Source organism: Lolium perenne, chromosome 5, assembly GCF_019359855.2.
Source record: "Lolium perenne isolate Kyuss_39 chromosome 5, Kyuss_2.0, whole genome shotgun sequence".
Taxonomy (NCBI): Eukaryota; Viridiplantae; Streptophyta; class Magnoliopsida; order Poales; family Poaceae; genus Lolium; species Lolium perenne.
This window is the reverse complement of record NC_067248.2, coordinates 70395756-70410793: the sequence shown is the minus strand read 5'-3', so window position 1 is coordinate 70410793 and position 15038 is coordinate 70395756.

The window sequence follows — 15038 nt, the reverse complement described above, 5'->3', positions numbered from 1 at the left end:
TCTTTATTCACTTATTTGAGTACATGCCAGATTTTGTTGAGATAGGGCTCGAAAGAGATTTTGAAAAAAAATTTAAGAGCAAGAAAATATTTTGAGTTTCAATAAGCTCTACTTGAAAAGAAAATGCATAGTAGGTTTTTCTCATATTTTAAAATATGCAAGGAAATGCAAGAAAAGGTGTAGGTGCCATAAACATGCATTGTGTTAAAACAAAATAGAATAAAGAAAATAATTTATAGAAAATATTTTGAATCGAAATGATATGATAAAACATATCAGTACCATTTCCTATCTTTATTTGAGAAAAGCCTTTGCAAATAGTTTGACAAAAACTAGAAACATCCTGGAGGTTCAAATATAGAGAAGAAGAGGGTTGGATGATAGGGATGCAAATGGTTATCTACCAAGATTGTGTATAGATGGAGTGATGATGTTAAATGATGGATCAAGATCATGTATGATGGCAAAGACAATGCCATGGATATTTAATCACATATCAAATAGTCTAGAATTTAGTTTTGGGTGTCTATGGCCTTTATTTGATTTATACTAAATAAGAACTTTCATTTGAAATTTGTGAAAATGGGAGAGAGTTTTATAAAGAGTTGAATGATCCATGGTTTTAGTAAAAAGGAAATATGGATCATTGCATTTTATTTTAGGCAACCAACTACATATAAAAGTTTTTATAAAATTTTGAAGTTACACGAAGAAAAGGGTAAGACATTTGGCAAATACTTTATGTCAGAACAAAAGAACTTTAGAAACTCTTTTTGTGATACTATGATCTGAGGTGACCATAGCCACTTTAAATTAAAAGGTCTTTTTTTTGGCAAGATCTTTTGAATTCACAATTTGAGTCGTAAGACAAAACAAAATAGGTTTTGTTATTTGACAAAAGGTTCAAATATTTTTTTTGAAGAGAGGAGATTAAGGTGATACAAGAGTGGCCATAGCATGAGTGTTTTCTCGAGATAAGAACATGTGGGTTAATGTACTTCACTTAACATTATTCAACAGACATCACTCATCAAACAAAGTCGGACACATCTCAACCAAACACATGACAACACAAGCAAAACTTAAAAAGTTTTTGTTCCCCCTGATTTTTGCACTTTGGACAAATAAACAAGGTTGCAAAAGTTGGGGTGTTACACCGGCAACGCTAGTGATTCGGGGGAAACATACCGCCATTGCAGCCATGGACCGAGAGAATCGGGGATGCCGCGCCGCCTTAGTGGAGTTTTTAGATGCGACGTCGCCGCATCCGTAGAGGACGGAGTCCAAGCCGCGTAGTCCGAGCGGTGGTGGACGCCGGTGGTGTAGAGAGAGGACTCAGGGGAGATGGACGGCGAGGGATCTGGGGAGATCTGAAGTTCTGAACATGAGGGGGCTGTGAGAAACTGAGAATGATACATCAGCAATCAGCAAGGGAATAAATGCGCGTGTCCCCCGGTCAAAAAAATGCGCGTGTCTAGGAGGAACGAAGCCAGGTACGCAGGAATCCACACACAAAACTTCACCCGGCGGGTCACTGGGCTTTATCAGTATCTGGTGGGGTCCGGACCTACAGACCAGTGAGACATGTCGTGTGGGTTATGATCCGTTCAGTGTGCACACAGAAATTGCATTCAGAGCTCAGGGCTTCAGGCTACGTTGTACTATACAGTAATATATCCATTTCTTTTGGTAAAATGAAAACGATACTCCATCTGATCCTCATTACATGATGATAAAATGGATGTCTCTACAACTAATCTGTGTCTAGATACATCTATATGAGAGCGTCTGTGTTTGTACTGTGTATCTAAAAAAAATATGGATCGGAGGGAGCATTAAGAGGTGTCCAAAAAAAACTGCAAACAAACATGGATGTAAGCAGTTGAGTATTAAACCAGTGCGTGAAATACCTTTATATCTCGACCATGTAACAATGAATATGAGAAGTTTTTGCGGTTTGACCATCTGCACTTGTGTTTGCTACAATCAGATCAAAAAATTGGTCACTTTTACACTTTCTAAAATAAAATGTATTTTTCCCTGAGATTTTACAAGTTCGTACAAGATAGCATTGACTACATCTGGGATATATCACATTTATACTTACAAATCTATGAATATTTCAAAATATTGAGCTCCGTGTACCTACATATAATACAAATCATCAGACCGCACATTGAAACTACCGCAGCATATCACAGTAAATTAAAATAAAATAAAACAAGTCTAACATATAATATATTAGCTAATTAACAAAGTCTCATCACAGTGTATCTGATCCCGGTTCAGCTTAATACAAAAACCAAGTTCAGCTTGAACATCGGCGGGGAGTAACCCAGGTCCAAAAGCGACATCTAGTTAATTCAATAAAATATTGAGGTTATTCGATCCCCTCTTCCTAAAAACACTGCAGATCATGCATGCAACTAAGGGTGATCAGCACAAAATATTATCCTCTGGTGGAGGTGTTACTGTCGTAGATCAACACATTCATCAAGGAAGTGTCTTTCACCTCGAAGACGAGAAGGTCATCAAGCTGCAGTTCATGCGCCTCTGCAAACCCGAACCAACCATCCTTCAAGACCAGTTCACCCTGGTACTCATCGATGTGCACATACCAGGCGCAGCCTACGCTGGTCTTGAGCTTGATAGGCCTGGGAAGAATCCCTTTCAGACATTGCTTGAATTCTCTGGGGATGACCAACATATACATGTCATCGTTGCCGTCTAGTTGCACATAGAAGCGCGAGGGCTGAGGAGGGTCCGCCGAGTGACCAACCCGTTTAGGGCGGCCTTTCCCTCGCCCTTTTAATATACAACGTTGAATTGCTGCATCACGCCTGCCCGTCACCTTTGGCTTTTTGGCTAGTGAATTTCTTTGAATTACGAACTCGGGCGGTGCGAGAGGACATGTACAATCGACAGTCCTAAGACGTAGTTGCTCATTGACGTTGGAGCGAGTTTGCTTCGCATCTAGTTAAGCACTTTATATATCAATCAACGACATATAAATCGAACGTAGCATACATGGAGAAAATGCATCTAGCTATCTCTTTAATTAGTTTGCACAAAATCTAGCAGCAGCAAGACAATTTGATTTTACAGGTCTTGAGCAAGCTTTCAGACTTTACAAACAGGTAACATGGAGCATATATTTGTATGTTCAGACTGCGAAACCCTGCTCTGTGATGGATACTATTACTAAACATCTTTTTTTGCCAGAACTAGTACTTAACATCTACTGTTTCCCGTCATTAAAAAAACATTTGCAGAAGAATACTACGGTTTCCCGTCATTAAATTTTAAAGAAAAAAGAACTTGTTTAAGATCCCAACTATCATTGACTACTTACACCTGCATCCTAGTGAGTTCAGGACAACTTCTGACCACTTTTGGTGGTGCCGCCACCGGAGAAGACCGTGCCGCGGGGGTTGGGGTCGGCGCAGCCGGAGAAGCTGGTGCCGCCGCCAGGGAAATCAGTGCCGAGCCAGATGGTGCTTCCAGCGGAGAAGAAAGTACCGCGAGAGATGGAACCGACGCTGCCAAAGGGTAAGAAACGGATGTACTCGTAGATCCTTCTCTAGTCACGATCTGGATAGAAGAGACTGGACGTCCATCAAGCTGCTGGAGGATGCGGTGGATCAAATCGGCTGAGTTCAGGAAATATCGGTGATGTTCATCTGTGTCGGCGAAGCAGCTGCCGGTGGAAGGAGGAGGCGAGCCGTTCATGGCAGTCATTAGTGTAAAAGAGGTGAAGTGGGTGGGAGAGAGAGGGTTCGGGACTGAAGTAATTGTAGTCTGCTCTCTCTTTTTTACAAGCATGCGTCCTCAGGCTGATTTTTTTTTAGATACGTACTCAGGCTGCTTTGTCAAACCAGGGCCTCAATGAAGCTAATAGCGCGCTATAGCATATCAAGAGGGTCCACGCTTAGTAATTTTGCTCGCTGTGGCGCTATTTGTGAAACAGCATGCTATATCGCCCTAAAACTTCATAGCGTTAGCGCGCTATTTTTTTCAGGCAAGTTGCTTTCACTTTTTCATGGTGATGAACTAATCTGTTGTTTCCACTTCTAAATCAGAAGATAATATCGCTAATGCTAATATTTTTTAATAAATAATTTATACTATGTTGTTGCCTTGTGAAATGTTGATGTTAGCCTTCTAATATACTTGAGATCTATTTCTATATGTGGTTATGTATGTATGATTCAGTCACTTTTGGACTATATATATCTATTAGTTCTAGTAAAATTATTTATTTTTAGGCTATATTTAGTATTATTTTGAAAATGCTATTTAAAATATACCACACTATTACCACGATATAGCGTCCATATCGTTTGAAGGTGGCTGCCGCTAATTCATTTAGCACGCTATTTTAAACCTTGGTTAAGACGCGTTTGGCGGCCTGCATCCAGGCTGGTGGGGAAATACCGTACCCAAGTGCTTAAAAGATTGCATCTTTTAGCTGGAAAACATTAGGGCATGTCCAACACAGGCGCTACTGCAAGGGCGCTAGGAATTATTTCCTCGTCGTTTGGCGGTTGGAGAGGCTAATCCCAGCGGTAGTCCTAGCGTCGACGCAAAAGAAAGCAGGGGCGTGAAACTCTTTTCACCTGTCCTAGCTAAAGCACCGGAACCAACAGGAAGTCAGTCTGTCATCAGCAATTAGCGCTGCAAGGAGAGTACCTGGACGATTTTACAATCTTTTGACATTCATTTGTTCTCTATTAGCTCCATATAGTATATAGCATTGTAATGCCCTTATACTCCTCTCAACATTAAAAAAAAGGTGTGCATATACTAATAACAGTTGCTGAAATGAAACTAAAAATAAACAGACATGCACGGTTTACGAAGGATGGAAATACGAGTTCATCACCATCCGTTTTAAATTATAAGATTAGATTACTTCAATGTGGGCTTACATACGCACTAAAATGAGTAAACAGACACACCTTGAAATGGGTCCAGGTATATAAGATTCAGAAAAAGGAAGAGCATCTTAAGATACGAACAGGTTACTAAATTGTTCAAACATATCGTACAAAAAAGATTATTTGCTCGAGAAAGATTCATGGCTCGGTTTAGGGTTGCATCAACATGCGGATATTTTTCAGACTAGGCTTAAACCACATTGTCGCACATCGGGAAATCCCCAACCATCTTACGGAAGGGTGATAACTCCCATGAGCTCATTTTCCCCTTGCTGCAGGTTACAACGACAAATACAACTAAATGCTGGTTCCCGAAATGCATTGTACGCGATGTACACACAATTTGACCTCATGAATGGAGTCAATGTTCCATCAGGAGCATTGCCATCATTTATCTTCAGGTTCAATGGATAATTCAGTCCAATGAACAGAGAGTGTGTGCCAAGGCTGTCAACTCGACTCCAATTGGGTCCAATCAGGGATAGATCTTTCTCAAAAACATGTATGACAGGGGCAGGACACTCCCGCAGGATAAGGCCATTACCATGATGCGAGAACTTCGCAGGCTCAAGGTGATCATTGCTACGTATATACCGATCTTCATGGATGATCATCAAGCGCTTGCCATCGGCTGATCGAGCTAAAAACCATCTGCCAGATGGTTCCTTCATCGGTGATGGGATCACGAATGGCGGGGCAAGGTGTGCATCTGCATTGTAAACGGAGACAACAAAAAATAGTGTTTGAATGGCTCGGGAAGACAATAATACCGATAGCTGCAACTTCACATTTGTAGGATCAAATGGAGGATGCAGTCATTATACTTGTATAAAATCTCGAAGAAATAAAATTGTTCCCATTTGAGATGTATGTTAATTACACTCATATTCATTGATGGTAGATACATGTCTCAACCTTATCTGATCCATGATTGTAATGCTTTGAGTACATCGAATATTGAAATAAATTGAAAGTTTGCATGCATCAATTGATGAAGAGGCCAGGGCTAAGCTCCTTATTCATATTCTGACAAGAGCATGCAGTAACTAATTCAGGAATGCATTCATATACTGCAATAATATGGTTTGGGTTGACAGATTAGTGCACAGCATATACTACTGTAATTCGTTTGTAGCAATGGTTCAGTCAGGTTAGGATAATTTAATGGTGCACAGTCATTTGAAAGGTGAAAAAAAGTCTTAGTGAGCAATTAGTTATTTCAGTTACAATATATCATGAATGGGCTTGATATTAAAATTTATTGCGAAGTATATCATATGGATTGAAGAATTACCAGCCTGTGATTGATCCCAGCAATATGTGGTGCCGGTCCACCCATCCACCGCAACAATAAAGCCGTTGTGCTCGATGGCGTCACTGTAATCTACACCCCAACTAGCAAGAGAGAATAACCTCCACTCCTGGCTACCATTAGCCAGGTAAGCGAGTCCAGAATTGAATAGAGCGATGAGCTTGTAATCTGAGTAATGTCCAGCTTTTGTGGGCACTTCGCAAATTACAATCTTCAACAAAAACATGGCACGCCCATACGTCATGTACCTTTCAGGAGGCAAGTCGGGGAAGCCAATCCATTCCTCCCGAAAAATGTTGCAAGTTTCCGATGATGGTAGGGAGATTTCTTGGTGCGTGTAGATGTTCGCGAGGAACCAGTTCCCACCACTGTCCACGCCGGCGATCCAGTCGCCATTCATGCCAACCCAGAATCTATTGTCCATGAACGGCAAGATGGTTGTGCGCCGAGGATGGTCGAGGGGCACAACGTGGTACACCGTGTGGTGCGCACTACTATCATCATAGTGCCAATGGGCAGAATCGGGCATCAGCAAGCAGGGTCCATCCCAATGGTGTAGATTCATGTTGTCGGCGACATGGCGGCACATCGTTTTGGAGCATGCGGCCAGCCGGACGTCGACTGTAACGTCCAGACTCTGGGCAATGAGATTGAACAGCTCGGCGGGGAGCTTCCCCCAGTCGCCATCCAGCTGGTCGTCGTTCGATGCCGCCATGGAGACGAGATGGATTTAAAAGGGCGGATGCAAGTATGTGTGATTGGAATTTTGTAGGAGAGTTGAGCGGGAAGGAGGAGTGCTGCGGTTCTGCGGAGGGGTGAGGAGAGAAAGCTATGCAAATGGGAGATCTAGAGGATGAAAAAACTTGCTAGCAGCGGTTGGCGAGTGGAGAACGATGATGGAAGTGGAGAGCCAAGGATGGAAACGATGGACATGAAGAGTAGGAGTGGATATGACTTTTTTTATTCTTCAGCAGCTGCATGGAGGCGCCGAGTAAAACTTGGGCTAGGATAGCATGCCACTACGTCCTGGTGCAGTTACTGTCCCTTCAAATCAGTTTGACCACCGAAATGGTTTCTTTATTACAGTATAACTTAATTTTTTCGAACAATATATACTACTCCATTTAATATACTCACTCCGATTCATATTACTTGTCAAATGATATGGATGAATCTAGAACTAAAATGTGTCTAGATATATCTATATTATAGTCAACTAATATGAATCCGAGTTTGTTTGGTTCAAAGGATTTCTAAAGGTATCTTGTACGGAGTAGGATTTTTACACATAGGGATTTTTCCTATAGAGCTTGCTTGATTCAAAGGATATTTGAGAACCCTCCAAAATACCTATGGATTGCTTTCTCTACAATCCTATCTCTCGGTAATATTGCTATGTGTCTATAACAACTATGAAATGAACTCAATCTCAATAGAAATTTCCTTTGTCTTTCCTAATCAAACAACTAGTTATTTTATGTCTTCGTTTACAAATTAAGATAATTTTTAGGTTATAGGTAATCGTTGAGCTTATGTGATCATCTTTTATGATCAAACTTACTTGATCAGCCGCGGAGGCGCAAAGGAGCAGTGGTGTGCATTAATACGGCCGCATGGGGAAGGCACAGCTAGCGACGATGAGACGTATCGCCAGGATTGGCCTAGGGAACCGTCGCCACCATTAATAAAAGCTATCCCTTTGGGCACCATGTCTCCCACTACTCGTGTCACGCGCGCATGTGGGTTACGGATGGATGGGCTGGGAAGCGGATGAGAAAACATGACAACCAGGGGGAAAATGAATAAAAATAATACAAAGTCGAAAATATTTCGAAAAATAAACTTTGTAAGAAACTCCATGCGTTTAGCAAATGCGAAGGCAATATGTTGAAACACGTCTAGACCACGTCTAGAACCACTTCCCAAAGCTTAAGGATTATATTGATTTTTAGAAAGTCAAACTATGTTAAGTTTGACTAAGTTTTTACCAAAAGCATTGATATGCAAGATACAAAATCAATATTATTAGATAGAAAATAAATTATATTTTCATATGGTGTCTACAAAATATTATATGTGCTGATAGATTCTTCTAAGAGTTTGGTCGAACTTTACTTGGTTTGACTTTTCAAGAAAAATATACAAAGCTTTAAGCATTGGAACGGAGGTATTTTTCGAAGCACCTACTTGTCTTTAGAAGACAAAAGAAAACATGGAGTAAGGTTGTTTTTTTTGCAAAAGTTTACGTCAAAATCTGGTTATTTGTGTAAAAAGAATCTCAAATTGTGTTATGTGCAAAAACTGCACCAAGAAGTGGTGGTATGTGCAATTTCCTCCGTCACACAAAAGGCAAGCCATTGATACATACATAATTGTGAATAATTACAAAAGTAGTAGGCAGCTAATAAGCGCACATGATTAAACTGCTATGCGAGATCTTCAGCCACCAGAAGTCGTTCCCGCGCCTCTCTAGCATTGAAAATCATGCGTTCTGCGACTTCCATCAAAGAGACAAGCTGAGCTTTGATCCGTTCTCCCAGATGAATGGCCTCGTCACAACTCCTACGAGCACAGGCCGTGATCTCATCCACTTCTAGGAAAGACACCGCCTGCCTGTACCGAAAGATGTTGATCCCTAACTCTCTGTTCTCCTCCCGCATGCTGGCAAGATCCAACTTCATCCTCCGACAAGATAAGCAAGGGGAGTGATCCTGCCAAAGGTAACAACAAACATATCGAGCGTTACCGGCAAACGAAGGGCACAAATTGGCTGATTAACGAATATGGTCACTAACATGTAGGACAGACTTAAGTGGTGTCTACATGTCAGTGACTCGAAGTACCCATAAACCAGCAACCCAAAGTCAGCTAGTAATATTAACCTCCGTCTTCAGCTCCTTCATCCTCTTGAACGGCGGGGAAGCTGGCAACTTATTTTCTTCTACGACCTCTCGCTGGAACCTGACGTCGAAGGATGAGAGATCCTGCGAACGGATGTGCTGCGCCTGCGCGTGCGATTCCCAGGCGCTTACGGCGTAACTCGGAGTTCTCCGCGCCGAGATGCGGAAGTTCCGCTCCCGGGGCCTTGTTGACCCTAAGCCGAGATAGCTCCTGTGTAAGCCGACGAAAAATGTTCAAAATGTTACAGATCAGGCATATCATTACCAGTGCAAACGAGGTAAGTGAATCTCCGGGATCTCGCCCAACGACCGCGGTTGGTCCAATGCCACCACATCTTCTCCGAGATTGACTAACTCCTTTACATCATCTTCTCCGACATTGACTATCTCCTTTACATCATCTTCTGCTCCGAGCTTGACCATCTCCTTTACATCATCTTCTCCTGCGAGCTTGATCATCTGCCTCACATCATCTTCTCCGGCGATATCGACCCTCTCCTGCGGAAGATAACAGATATAAGTCCGAGTATTACCAGCAAAACGAAGGTAATTAAAAGAGGCGTAGTAACCCTTGTGTCCTGGCTAATCAACGGCGGGGACGCTGAGCCCGCATCGTCTCCTCCGAGATCTCCCTTCGCAGGCAGGATTGTTAGAGACAGTGTACTTCTGGTAGTAGTATTTATGCGTGGGGCGCCAGGGGGTCGAGAAGCTAGGACTGCATCTTCTCCTCCGAGCTCTTCCTTGGTAGACATGACAAATGAAACGAGGTGTGGGGGGCGTAAAAGGTATAAAATGGCGGACGGCCGCCCCGCCTCGGCCCTCCAAGGCTTAATTTTTTTGCCTTACTAAACTAAAAACCCTATTTTGCGTCTCACACGGACTGCCCTCAGAGGGCTGCAGGGTCCCATATGCGTGCAGGTCCCACAATTTAGTGAGCACAAATCATATGCGTGCAGGTCCCACACTTTGACCAACTTTTTAGGGAAAAGTAACAACATTTATGACACTAAACTACCATCACTATATTCATCTCAAAATATAGTCTCATAATATAGTAATTTGATGTCACACATGTTGCTACTTTTTGGTAAAAAAATGGTCAAAATTGTTGAAGTTTGACTTATCAAAAAACCCAAATGTACACTTATTTGTGGACGGAGGGAGTAGGCAAACTTCCAACAATCTTCTTTGTCAAGTGAAGACACGTCGTCAAGACTCTCTCTCTCTCCCCCCCCTTTTGTCATTGAAAAAAAAAGAATATTAGACGGGCGCGTAGCCTGCACTGCAGGGGGGCGATTTTGACAAAAGTAATCCTTTTGGCGAAGAAAAACACAGAAAGCCACACAAAAAGGTTAGTCCAGTGAAATAGATTGCTCAGAGGGTCAGTCTGTGCTTTTCTTTGCCAAAAGGGTTATTTCTGTCAAAATCGCCGCACTGCAGGTTTGCAGCACTGAAAAACCTTGCGTGCCAGTCAACATCACTTCCCTGATAGGTTGAAGCATTTCGAGGCCGTGACTGCTCTCCCTTCCTCTTCTCCTTCCGTGTGATGCCGCTTCCACCTTTTATCCTTTGCAACATTTGCAAAAAATTGTCCGTGACTTGTGCTCACTGAAGTGTGGGACCTCACGCATGGGAACCACACGTAAGTGACAGACATGTTGGTGTAATAATTCGGGTGATCATTATACTGTATTAGAACTCCGTACAAAGTTTCGTATGGATTCAAGGGTAGGAAAGCCAAGTTAACTTATTTACATGACATTATTTTTTCCATGAAGCCAAGTTAACTCATCTAACACTTGGTACATTTTGGTTATATATTCGAAATTTTACTTGAAACTTGTTGGTCATGCCATTTTACTACTCGCCTAACACTTTTTCCGCGCGTGAAGGGATGGGGTGGGCGTGATGCTACCCTAAATTTGTGGGACCCCAAAAAACTAGCAAATCAAGCCAAAGAAACACACTCTTGTCCCCTACCCCCCCCCCCATGATTTTGACCTAAATTTGAAATCAAGCCAAAGGTGGTTCAAAAACGGCAATCGGAAATCTTGGATTGTTCATCATTTTTCTATATAGCTAGGGAAAATAGCAGACATGCCATACCAATGTTTTAGAAAAGAGCCCTTCAAAAAAGTGTGGCAACATGTTGGAATTCGACCATCTTAATTTCTTCCCACGTGTGAGCTTTGGTACTACTACTGCACAAGAACCATGTCAAACTTTTGAATCATGGCCCATTTTATGTATATATTTGCAACTTTTCATGCACGCATGAAAACTTTGCAAAATATGTGCATTTTGGGTTGTCGCACATAAATGTGTGTTTACTTGTCTGCCACCAAATTAATCCAATTCTCATTTGTGGGGAAACATGACACGAGATGGCCATTTCCAAAGTTTCATGAATTATCTCAATGTGAATCCATATATGTACAATTTTTGGGGGCTAAATTTCATGTTTTAAACCTAGCTAGTATTTGACCAAGATTCAAATGGGCATAAAATTAAAAAAAAACAGAAAAATGAAAAACCAAAGCACATAGCCTTCTTATGTCATATAGTAAGAATTCAAGTTGATAAACAAGGTCTAGACATATTCAAACTAGAAAAATCATGTATCTACCCATAACACTCTAAACTCTGTCTTATGAAGTCAAGCATGAAGAGAAGTGGTTTTGGGTTTCAAACATGGAAATTTCAAAAACCTCCCAAAAGCTTCATTTTAGAGTGACTAAGAAGGATCCATGCTTACCTTTTAATTTTTAGATTTTAAACTTGTTTAAATCTTTGTGAAACCTAGGATTTGACCAAGATTCAAATGGGCATAAAAATTCAGGAAAAAGCCAAAAGAATGATAAACCAAAGCACATAGCATTCTTATGTCATACAGTAAGCATTCAAGTTGATTAACAAGGTCTAGACATATTCAAACTAGAAAATCATGTATATATCTGTCCCTAACCTTAAACTTTGTCTTATATATGAAGTCAATCATGAAGAGAAGTGGTTTGGGTTTCAAACATGAAAATTTCAAGAACATCCCAAAAGTCGCTTCATTTTTGAGTGACTAAGAAGGATCCAGGCTTACCTTTTCGTTTTCATATTATATACTTGTTTAAATCCAGGTCAAACATAGGATTTGACCAAGATTCAAATGGGCATAAAATAAAAAAAAATAGAAGAATGAAAAACAAAAGCACATAGTCTTTGTATGTCATATAGTAAGCTTTCAAGTTGATAAACAAGGTTTAGACATGTTCAAACTAGACAAATCATGTATCTAGCCCCTAACCATAAACTCGGTCGATCTTATGAAGTCTAGCATGAAGAGAAGTCGTATTGGTTTCAAACATGAAAATTTCAAGAACCACCCAAAATCTTCAAATGGGCATAAAATTCAAAAAAACCAGAAAAATGAAAAACCAAAGCACATAGCCTTCTTATGTCATATAGTAAGAATTCAAGTTGATAAACAAGGTCTAGACATATTCAAACTAGACAAATCATGTATCTACCCCTAACACTCTAAACTCTGTCTTATGAAGTCAAGCATGAAGAGAAGTGGTTTTGGGTTTCAAACATGGAAATTTCAAAAACCTCCCAAAAGCTTCATTTTAGAGTGACTAAGAAGGATCCATGCTTACCTTTTAATTTTCAGATTTTAAACTTGTTTAAATCTTTGTGAAACCTAGGATTTGACCAAGATTCAAATGGGCATAAAAAATTCAGGAAAAAACCAAAAGATTGATAAACCAAAGCACATAGCATTCTTATGTCATATAGTAAGCATTCAAGTTGATAAATAAGGTCTAGACATATTCAAACTAGAAAATCATGTATATATCTGCCCCTAACCTTAAACTCTGTCTTATGAAGTCAATCATGAAGAGAAGTGGTTTTGGGTTTCAAACATGAAAATTTCAAGAACATCCCAAAAGCCGCTTCATTTTAGAGTGACTAAGAAGGATCCAGGCTTACCTTTTCGTTTTCATATTTTATACTTGTTTAAATCCAGGTCAAACATAGGATTTGACCAAGATTCAAATGGGCATAAAATAAAATAAAAATAAGAATGAAAAACAAAAGCACATAGTCTTCTTATGTCATATAGTAAGCTTTCAAGTTGATAAACAAGGTTTAGACATGTTCAAACCAGACAAATCATGTATCTACCCGGCCCCTAACCATAAACTCGGTCGATCTTATGAAGTCTAGCATGAAGAGAAGTCGTATTGGTTTCAAACATGAAAATTTCAAGAACCTCCCAAAATCTTCAAATGGGCATAAAATTCAAAAAACCGGAAAAATGAAAAACCAAAGCACATAGCCTTCTTATGTCATATAGTAAGCATTCAAGTTGATAAACAAGCATGTCTAGACATATTCAAACCCGACAAATCATGTATCTACCCCTAACCCTAAACTCTGCATGTCTTATGAAGTCAACCATGAAGAGAAGTGGTTTTGGGTTTCAAACATTGAGATTTCAAGAACCCCCCAAAAGCTTCATTTTAGAATGACTAAGAAGGGTCCAGGCTTACCTTTTCATTTTCATGTTATACACTTGTTTAAATCTTGGTCAAACCTAGGATTTGACCAAGATTCAAATGGGCATAAACATTCAGAAAAAATCAAAAAATCAAAAACCAAAGCACATATAGTCTTCTTATGTCATATATTAAGAATTGAAGTTGATAAACAAGGTCTAGACATATTCAAACCAGACAAATCGTGTATCTACACCTAACTCTAAACTATATCTAATGAAGTCAAGCATGATGAGAAATGGTTTTGGGTTTCAAACATTGAGATTTCAAGAACCCCCCAAAAGCTTCATTTTAGAATGACTAAGAAGGATCCAGGCTTACCTTTTCATTTTCATGTTATAGACTTGTTTAAATCTTGGTCAAACCTAGGATTTGACCAAGATTCAAATGGGCATATATAAACATTCAGAAAAAATCAAAAAATCAAAAACCAAAGCACATATAGTTTTCTTATGTCATATAGTAAGAATTGAAGCTGATAAACAAGGTCTAGACATATTCAAACCAGACAAATCGTGTATTCTACACCTAACCCTGAACTATATCTAATGAAGTCAAGCATGATGAGAAATGGTTTTGGGTTTCAAACATGGAAATTTCAAAAACCTCCCAAAAGCTTCATTTTAGAGTGACTAAGAAGGATCCAGGCTTACCTTTTCATTTTCATGTTTTAAAATTATTTAAATCATGGTCAAAACTAGGATTTGATCAAGATTCAAATGGGTATAAAATAAAATAAAAAACGCACCTAGCCTTTTTCTGTCATATAATGATCATTTAAGTTGATAAACATGGTCTAGACATATTCAAACTAGAAAATCGTGTATCTACCCTGTCCCTGGCTAACCCTAAACTCTGTCTTATGAAGTCAAGCATGAAGAGAAGTGGTTTTGGGTTTCAGACATGGAAATTTTGAAAACCTCCCAAAAACTTCATCTTAGAGTGACAAAGAAGGATCCAAGCTTACCTTTTCATTTTCATGTTTTAAGCTTGTTTAAATATTGGTCAAGCCTAGGATTTGACCAAGATTCAAATGGGCATAAAAATTCTGGAAAAAAAAAACCAAAGCACATAGTCTTCTTACGTCATATATATCTATAGTAAGCATATTCAAGTAGATAAACAAGGTATAGATATATTCAAAACAGACAAATCCTGTATCTACCCCTAACCCTAAACTCGGTCTTATGATGCCTAGCATGAAGAGAAGTCGTTTTGGGTTTCAAACGTTTAAGCCAAAAGCCCCATTTCATATATTTCAAACTTATTCAAATTTGGTTCAAATTTGAAAGACATACAAGTTATAGCACACATAGTGCATACATGTTCACACATACTG